We start from the raw sequence: 10000 nt of genomic DNA on the forward strand, positions 1-10000 counted from the left end.
TGAAACCCGCCGTGATTTAAAATAACGAGGCTCTGGAAATCTTTACAGAAATATCCAACCAACTTTAAAACTTTCTGAAGAAGAAGAAGAAGGAGAAAAAATTTGTCCATCTCCCAACACAGCACCATGTTCAATCTCAATATTTTGCTATCACTTCAGTGACGCATATGAAGGCCTTTTTTTAACTGTTGCTGTTTAAAAAATCGATAATGTTTATCAAATTCTGGTCTACATGCTATAATATCATTATCTGGCATATTATAAAACAAATTTCCATTCAGAAAACTCTTTTTCAAGAGTGTATTCGCCGTTTTTTTTCGGGTACAAGCCATCGACTGCGAGAAGACAGCTGCACATAGCTTTACCTCCTTCTACTACTCCAGCGTCTTTTTGAGAACGTCATTTATACCCGTCCATATCGTGTGCTAGAAATAGCAGCTAAATCAAGCAAACTCGTAATTTTCTTGATAACCTAAACATCACGGTAATGTTTATCAAATTCTGGTCTACATGCTATAATATCATTATCTGGCATATTATAAAACAAATTTCCATTCAGAAAACTCTTTTTCAAGAGTGTATTCGCCGTTTTTTTTCGGGTACAAGCCATCGACTGCGAGAAGACAGCTGCACATAGCTTTACCTCCTTCTACTACTCCAGCGTCTTTTTGAGAACGTCATTTATACCCGTCCATATCGTGTGCTAGAAATAGCAGCTAAATCAAGCAAACTCGTAATTTTCTTGATAACCTAAACATCACGGTAATGTTTATCAAATTCTGGTCTACATGCTATAATATCATTATCTGGCATATTATAAAACAAATTTCCATTCAGAAAACTCTTTTTCAAGAGTGTATTCGCCGTTTTTTTTCGGGTACAAGCCATCGACTGCGAGAAGACAGCTGTTCATAGCTTTACCTCCTTCTACTACTCCAGCGTCTTTTTGAGAACGTCATTTATACCGTCCATGTCGTGTGCTAGAAATAGCAGCTAAATCAAGCCACTCGTAATTTTCTTGTTAACCTAAAAAACATCATGTAAAGTTTTCTAGTTTCATCAATTGCTGCTGAAAATCATTATCTTATAGATTCAAGTTTCCATTTCTTTTGTTTCTTCGTTTAATGGTGATTCTGAAATATGCTGCACACAGCTAGAAACAAATTACGCCGCGAATAATATAAATTCGGATGTCGTCAAACAATCAGGCGAAGAAGGTATAACGCGTGCCCACCACCCATTTCCGCTTTGCTTTTTAATTTTTTTTTTATTCAAAAATTTCTGTTTTCGATATAGGAAAATAGGATTTTGCCCAGAAATCACGTTTTCAAAATTTTAATTTCCCCACCACCACCACCCCAATTTCTTAATTTTTAACTTTCCCATTTTATTTATTTATTTTATTTTTTGGAAATCCACATAGAAAATTACAGAGATTACGAATCTGAGAATTTTTTTTCTTTTAAAATTTTAATTTTTCTTAAAAAAAACACTTGCTCCCCCCATTCCCCCACCTTGCCCACCCATCACCTCCCCACTTTCGAAAAGCTTAAAAACGCTGAACGTTTCACTTTCGTCTGGTGTTTCACGCATGCGTAGAATTCTACTGAAATAGCAGACGTCAAAATTATCAGACCACCACCAGCAAATCCGACATGCTAGAAACAACAGCTAGACGACATTTCTGAAAAAGCTTCCCCCGCTTTCAAAATATTCGGAGTTTTTAGCTTTTTGAAAGTGGGGAGGTGACGGGTGAAGGTTGGGGAAGGGGATTTGAGCATTTCTTGAAGAAAAATTTAAAAACAAATTTTTAAAGATTCATAATCTCTATTTTTCTACATGGATTACAAAACAAAATTTTGTAAAAAGTTAAAAATTTAAAAATTGAGGTGGGAAGGGGGAAAATTAAAATTTTGAGAACATTTTTTTGAGCAAAATCTTAATCTCCTATATGGAAAACATTGGAATCTGAAGAAATTTTTTTAATCATTTTTGTGACAACACAGTGCCTCGATGCGTTCTAATGAAATAGTGAAAGAGATAATGCTGTTCTCTCTTTGGAAGAGAAATTCATTTGACATCTGCGCCCCTCTCACCTTTTGTTTTTCAAAAATGTCTTGGGATTCCTATGTTTTCGATATAGATTAGGATTTTGCCCCAAAAACATGTTCTCCCACTCCACTTGACTGCTTCTGTTTTTTTTTTCTGCTTTTCTATCAACACCAAAATTAATTCCTCTTCCAAAGAGAGAGTGGTATTATCTCTTTCATTTACTTCTTTCATTAGAATGTATCGAAACAAAATGTTGTCCCAAAAATGTTAAAACTTTACTAACTTGATCGATCTGTGACTAAACCTGTATTTAATTTCATTTTATACACACTTTGCTATCAGTTATATAGATAATTGCTAACATGGTCTGTAAAGATAACTGCTTCTTCTTCTTCTTCTGCAGGGGAGCATTGGGCCTTTTCAATCAGGGTAGCCCTTTGCCAAGGTAAGGGAAAAGCAGCTGCTATTTTTAGCATTCAGGTCGGGCAACGTGGAAGGGTGCGTTACCGCCGGAAAGGTCTGCGTCGACAAAGAGAAGGTAGGTGTCTTTATTTCAAATCTCCCGCATACACCACAAGCTATTTCGGCACTCCATATAAGACGTCACCACGATGGCAGCTAAGATCAGGATTGCCAGCAACGTTATTAGATCCTTTAATGGTGAGGGCGATGTAGTGGCCTGGATGTGTAAAATCAGGCTTGTGGCGAGACTGCAAGGGGTTAGTGACGTGGCGAGCCTTATACTTGGAAGCATGGGGGCGTCGTGCACTGTGAGTCAGGATCGCCAGAGAGAGCAGAGCCCCGCGAAGGACTGCGCCACTTACACCATTGAGGACAAAGATTTTCAGGTGGCGTTCGATGGTCTGCGGTGGACAATAGAGTGGCAATGGAAGGACGAGCCCCCGATGCTGAAAAACAGGGTGAGCTACTACCAGCATACCCTGAAAGGTCACGCGATACATTACATGTGTGGCAAGACATTACATGTGTGGAGACAGTCGACCAAGGCAGTGACGATTGTCGACTTGAAACCGGCATACTTGCAGCTCCATGTGAGCGACAAGCTGTGGCGATATCAGCTGGATGAGATTGCACAGATTTTGAATGGGATATTTTAGAGAGGGGTCCCATGGAAGAACTGGTAGTGGACAACAGGGCGGCATTTCGTTTGGAAGCGTTGAGGGATATGCTCGACTGGTGGAAAGTGCATTGCTTGTTCAGAGCAGCGTATAGGCCGAGCGGTAATGGAATCGTAGAGAGGCACCATCGGACAGTCAAAGCCATAGCGGAAAGAGGGCACATTTCGCCACTGGAAGAAGTTTTCTGGTACAACATATCTCCCTGATCCAGACAACCTGAAGAATCTGTGCTGCACAGAGCGGTATTTAAATATGAATAGAGGCATCCAAGTAAAGCGCCGGAGTTCCACGAGGAAGAGAAGGTGGAGGAAGTCTGGGTTAAGTCACCGAAGGCGCACTGTACGTCTCAATGGAGCAGAGGAACAGTGACGGTGGTCAATTCCAGAAACAACGTCTCCATGGATGGAATGTCGCAACATGTCTTGGGCCTTCGCAGGATTGTTGCTTCGTCGGATGACGATTGTGGAGAGGAGGAGAACGATGTGCCTAGCCTGAGAAAGTCTCAATGCGCAAGGCGCCCTCCCAGTTAGATGGTGGACTTCGATGTGGAGTAGAGAGAATGTGATCTTTAAGATCAGGGTGGCGTGCGGGATGACGTCAGCAGCTGGGGAGCTGACCGGAACTTGGGGCTGACCGGAAGAGGAAGGGGCAGAAGTGACACACGCGCAGGTAGGGGAGCATTGGGCATTTTCAATCAGGGTAGCCGACAGAGTTGGATGTGTGAGCGCTTTGTCAAGGTAAAGGAAAAGCAGCTGCTATTTTTAGTGTTCGGATCGGGCCACGTGAAAGGGTGCATTACCCCTGGGGAGGTCTGCGTCGATGAAGAGAAAGTAGGTGTCTTTATTTCAAATTTCCCGTATACACCACACAGGCAGTTAATCATTCGCCAATTTGCACCTACAGAAAACAGTTGTTCACTTTAGACATCAATCTTCGAAGACCTTTTATATAGGTATTTATTATTGCTGATCTGCCATAGCCAATTCTTGATGCTGACTTTTTTGCATCATTTTTATTTAATAGTTGATTTAAGGAATAAGAGACTAATAGAGGCATAAACTCTTGTTTCTACTCAAGGTGCATCTTCAAGAATTGCTACTGTTAGTCCTCTGTTTTTTTTATTCCATCTTCAAATGTTTTTCATGAGCTGCTATCAAAATTTCCAGAGTTGCCTCAAAATGGTTTTCCAAATAAATCACCAATGCTCTCTGTAACACATCATATTCTTACTAAAGGTCCTCCTGTGGTTTCCGCTCCTTGGTGTCTTGCTCCAGATAAACTCAGAGCTGCTGAGGATAAGTTTTGTCACATGCTTGACTTAGGAGTCGTCTGGGTCATCATCACCGCCATCCATAAACTTGCCATACAGCAGCCTGCCTTCACACGGATGGTGTTGGTATCCAGTGCAGTGTTCTTCCTACAGTCACTGATCCAAAGGGCTAATGCAGACTCCATCCTTAAGATAGCCTCAATGCAGGAAGTTTTCGTCGTCTTGTTAAAAGTCACAGCTAGACTTCCGCCCGTCCCCTGCCAAAACCACCCTTTTTAAAAATTTCTTTTTCGACACAAACCCCCCTTTTCAGCTACAGGCAATACGAATCTGCAAAAAAATTGGCAAAAATCAATATTTCTAAATTCCCACCCCCACCCTCATTTCCTTCATTTTTCACTTTTTACAGAAATTTTTTTTTCAAAATATGCGGAAAAGTAAGGAGATTATGATTCTTAAAAATTGAGTCAATTGGTTCCTCACAAACTTTCCAAGTCTAATCGCGCGCAAAGAGTGAATATGTACTCTTCTTTGCTGTCATGTCTCATGAATGAACCTTTTTTTTTGACCGAATAATGACTGGTGACGAGAAATGGGATCTCTGTAAAAATCTAAAGCGCCGAAGACAGTAGGTAAGGAAAGGAGAAACACCAGCGCCCCAGGCTGAAGAAGGTCATAACAACGCTGACATAAGGTGTTGTTATCTGTTTGGTGGACTATGTAACTTTTAGACCTAAACCAAATGATAACAAAGGAGATCTACTGTGAGCAACTTGAGTGGCTTAAGTCAGCACTAGTAGAAAAACAACCATCTTTGGTTTCAAGACGAAAGGTGTTCTTCCATCAGGATAATGCTCAGCCACATACAGCGAGGATGACATTCCAAAGGCTGGAGCAGTTTGAATGGGAACACCCAACATATTCGCTGGACATTGCCCCATCTGATTATCATTTATTCCGCAGTCTTCAAAATCATTTGGACAGAAAAATATGAATTCTGTAGAATAGGTCAGAACAGTACTGGAGGAGTCTACCAGATAGATGGAAGAACATTGTAGAAAATAAAGGAGAGTATATTTTAGATCAAAAAAGAACTTTGTTTATCCTAATTTTGAAAAGTAAAAGAAGTATTAAAAAAACCCACATTTATGGGATGACCCAATACATCTATGTATAAGTGTTAGTATGTATGTATTTATCTCTGTACATAAATATGTAGACAAATGTGTGTGTGTGTGAGTATAACAAAGAAATGGGCAGAGAAGTATAATAGTAAGAGGGTTAGTAAGAGTACAGTATCTGGTAATAAACAGGAACTGGATGCAAGATGCTTCCAGATATACGTTTAGAAGAGTAAACAAATTGTATTTCATTTCCTAGTAGATACTTGTACAAGTGGTTGCATTTTGAGGAGCGGCTTTGAACAAAGCTTATATTCTTCTTGATGTGAAATGTGTGTGTGTGTGTGGACATTTGTGTTTGGGGAGAATGATACAGCTTGGTTCTTTTGTATTGTTTAAATGATAAAGTGCTGCTGATATTGCCATTGTTGTTTGTACTGTTGTTGGTCATGTTGTCATCTTCAATTCTTTCCCTGAGTTTTATTTATTTATTAAGTTTATTTTTTGGTGCTTTAATCAAATAATTATATGATTAAAACATTCCATACATGACCATCTAGTCCTATTTTATTATCAGATGGTGTATCTAGAACTACATTACCTACTGTGTCCTTCCTTTTTTTATAATGGTAAGGAGTGGTGTAAGAGGAATAGGGCCTAGGTTTTTCCATTTGCAAATTATGCATTTTTTTAAAAAAGAAGTAAAAAAAATCTGAAAATCAGCTATAATAATGTAGTCTTCCAGTCTTATTGCAATGAAGGTTTGATGTTGTGAAGAAAAAAAAAAAAATGGTGGAAAAAGTTAGAGGTTTAAAAATTGGGAAAACCGAATTTTTAGCCAATAGTGAGACAGAAATTTTCGGTACTTTTTGGTTATCCCACGAGTACTAAAAAATTGCAATTAAAAAATTGGGTTATCTTCCAACTAAAATATTGAGTTTATGTGGTGACAAGAGATTGAATTTAAAGGGTTAGATCCTTTTGATTCAGTACTTCAACACATTATTGATTTTTGGCCTCATTAATCGGCATTGTATGATTTGTTATAAGAATGTTATTAGATTCAATAAGATATTTAATTTTTCTCAATTTTCATGTTTATTAATTTTTTCAGTTTTGTATGATTTGTTATAAAAACATTATCAATAACACATTTAATCTTTTCACTTTATATGTTTATTAATTTTTCATTTTTTTCTTTTTGTTTTATTGAGAGTTAAACAATTTTTTTTTAGTTGGAGGAGATAAACCCCATTTTTTAATGGGGGTGTGATAACCAAAAAGTACTGTTTATTTCAACAGGATAATTTTTAATGCCGTGAGCCAATATAGCCTCATTGAAATTAGGTTACTTGCTGGTCCCCCTTCTCCCTCTCTTATTATTATTATTATTATTATTATTATTTTATAATTATTATTATTATCATTATTATTATTATTATTATATTATTATTATTATTATTATTATTATTATTACTAGCAATACATCCCGGCATTGCCCGGCTGTTATGACCTCCAAGCACATTGTATTTTTTGCTCGTTTCTTAAGGGCAGAATCAGCACAGCTGATATATAGTTAATGAAATAATGGAAGTTATTGTTTGTTTGATAGTAAAGTGCTTTCTGTTCTCAAGAAGGATCAGAAACTATATATTGTTTCATCGTATAAAAGGGGATTAATACGATTTTGTCCAGAAATAACGTTTTCAATATCTAAATTTCCCCCTATTCCCACTGCTATTTCTTAATTTGTAACTTTTTTCTACAAGGAAAAATACAGAGATTACAGATCTATGTATATATATCTATCTATATATATATATATATACATTTTTTATAGTTTAATTTTTCTTAAAGAAACACTCAATGCCCGCCCCTTCTCCCACCTTGCCGACTCATTACCTACCAGCTTTCAAAAACCTAAAATCTCCCAATTTTTCCCTTTTGGCTGATGTTTCCTGCATGCGTAGAATTCTACTGAAATAACAGACTTAGAAACTACCAGACCACCATCAGAAAACCCAACATGCTAGAAACAACAGGTAAACGACATTATTTCTGAAGAAACTTCTCGTTTTCCAAAAAGCTAAAAGTGAAACATTGGGAGTGTGTAGCTTTTTGAAAGTGGTGAGGTGATGGGTAAAATTCTTAAAAATTTGTACTCTGTTTTTTTCTCCATGTATTACCAAGAATAAAAATTTGAAAAAAAGGGTAAAATGAATTTGGTGTGGATAGGGAGAAAATTAAAATCTTGAGAATGTATTTTGTGGGTGAAATCGTAATCTCCTGTATCGCAAATATAGGAATCAGAAAAAATTTAGGAAAAAAGTAAGTGGGTGGGCAGAAATGTCACCTCGGACATGCTAGAAAGAAGAGATAAAGGACGGGATTTAGGGAAAACTTCTTTTTAAGTTTATATTGAAGATCAAGATTTTAAATATGCTCATCATAAACACAAATTACATAATAGAAAAAGATCATTCCAAATGGATTTGAGTTGTAAATTTGCATGCACACACTGCAAGAAATAACATAATTCACACACAAATTTTACCTAGGAAAAGGAAGTTATTTTATAGCATTCTTTCGTTTGTCAACTCGATATATATGAAATCATATGATTGTTCGTTAATTTCCATAAAATTGTTTTAATTTCTGTATGCTTTGAAGAGAGCAGAAATTGAAAGAGAGAATAAAGTGAAAAGGCGACATTTGCTTTGAAGTGAAAGAAGAAAGTTTAAGAAGTACGTGTATATGAAATCGACGTGTGTGTGAGAGTGAAGGTGTGTGTTGTGATGTATGAATTTTTTTTGCATGTATGTGTAAGTGGCACTCATTTGCTCTGTTTCTCTCTCTCTCTCTCTCTCTCTCTCATACACACGTACATAGCAGAGATAAAGTATATACATGTCATCTGTTTTCAGTGTAACCCTGACCCTAAACACTGGGAGTGCATATTCTTTGCCTTCACCCATAAATACATATGCATACATCTTTTTTGTGCGGAAGAGAAAGTGTGTGTATGTGACTGTATTTCCTCATAACATATAGAAAAATGGATGTCTTTTAATGCAATTTTTTGGGTTGTGTCTTATGTAGTCAATATAGGTGCAAAACACTTTCTGTAGCATAGTTATACCATAAAAAAAATGGAAAGTCACCAATTTAGCAAAAGTTACTATGCGTCACCAATGTAACAAAGTACAGAAAGCCAACATTTATTTGGAACATGTAATAAATTTTATAAAATTCACGATTGAATATCATGGTGAGGAAAGTGAAAGTCCAAGAAAATTCAGAAGGCATAATTCAATTTTTCATACAAAAATAATTTCTTTTTCAATTTTGAAAGTGTATAGAAAGGAAAATGCTGTTGTAACATTAATTTAAAATATTTGCTGAAGGACATACGTAACAAGATATAAATAAATATGTCATTACTACATATTTTTTAACTGTGTAACATTATAGGCTGTAGAATAAATACTGACTAATGCAGTAAAAAGGTTGTGTGACATTGATATTCACAGTGAAGAAGAATAGAATGACTGTTAAAAAAAAACATTATCCTGAAACTGGTTAGAAGGAGTGGAAGAACATTTCTGCAATTATATTGAAAGAGCCACTGAGGCTTTCTACTTCACCAAGTTTCTGAATGTATTATAATAACCAGAATAAGGTTTTTGGTGTTTTTTTAAAAACATTTTCAAGTATTGTAAGTGGTGTTAAATCAGCTAAATCTTCATGTTGGCTGCAAAAACTATGACTTTACTCCCTAGATATGGAAAATTCTAGAAAGGCTAGTATGTAAGTTAAGCACTAAGCGTTATACAAATGCCAGAATTTGATGCTATTGTATTGTAACAAAAGTTCCATCCACTCCATCAAATCCAGGACCAGGTACTACAATAACCTAGGGTTAAAAGGCCGACAGCTCTTCAATGTGTTGCCACAAAAATTAAGAAACCCATGTGATGTGGACACAGATATCTTCAAAAACAAACTAGACATCCTCCTCTTCACAATAATGGATGAGCCGACAGCCTGGTATGCAGTACAAATAAGTTCCCTCATACACCAAATGGACCAACGGCTGGGATGTGAAACTCCCCACCCTGAGGAAATCAGCCAAAGGATAATCATAAGTAAAAGTGCAAAACCATGGTGATGCCCCAGCATGACCACAATCGCAGGGATGAAATGAATAAAAGAATAGTATATCATCATCATCATCATCATCATCATCATCGTCATTTAACTTTGTTGTCCATGCTGGCATGGATTGGATGGTTTGACAAGGGCTGGTAAGCTGGAAGGCTGCAGCAGACTCCAGGCTCATTTTCTACAGCTGGATGCCCTTTCTAATACTAACCATCCTCAGGGTGTAATGCATGCTTTCACATGCCAACAATATGGGT

At 37.0% G+C, this 10000-nt stretch overlaps 1 protein-coding gene across 5 annotated transcripts in view; it reads right to left on the reverse strand.

Annotated features, from left to right (window-relative positions):
* The window catches only part of LOC115224067 (tyrosine-protein phosphatase 10D), a 145482-nt gene that overhangs the window by 74087 nt on the left and 61395 nt on the right, over positions 1-10000 (reverse strand). The window contains exon 1 of one of the 5 annotated variants that reach the window (XM_036500564.1): positions 1-1149. This exon is cut by the window's left edge and continues 135 nt beyond it. The exons of the other annotated variants lie outside the window; for them this stretch is intronic. The gene's annotated coding sequence lies outside the window, so the exon portion shown is untranslated. Of the gene's footprint in view, positions 1150-10000 lie in introns of those variants that run through there. 5 annotated transcript variants of the gene reach the window in all.

Source organism: Octopus sinensis, linkage group LG2 (genome assembly GCF_006345805.1).
Source record: "Octopus sinensis linkage group LG2, ASM634580v1, whole genome shotgun sequence".
Taxonomy (NCBI): domain Eukaryota; kingdom Metazoa; phylum Mollusca; class Cephalopoda; order Octopoda; family Octopodidae; genus Octopus; species Octopus sinensis.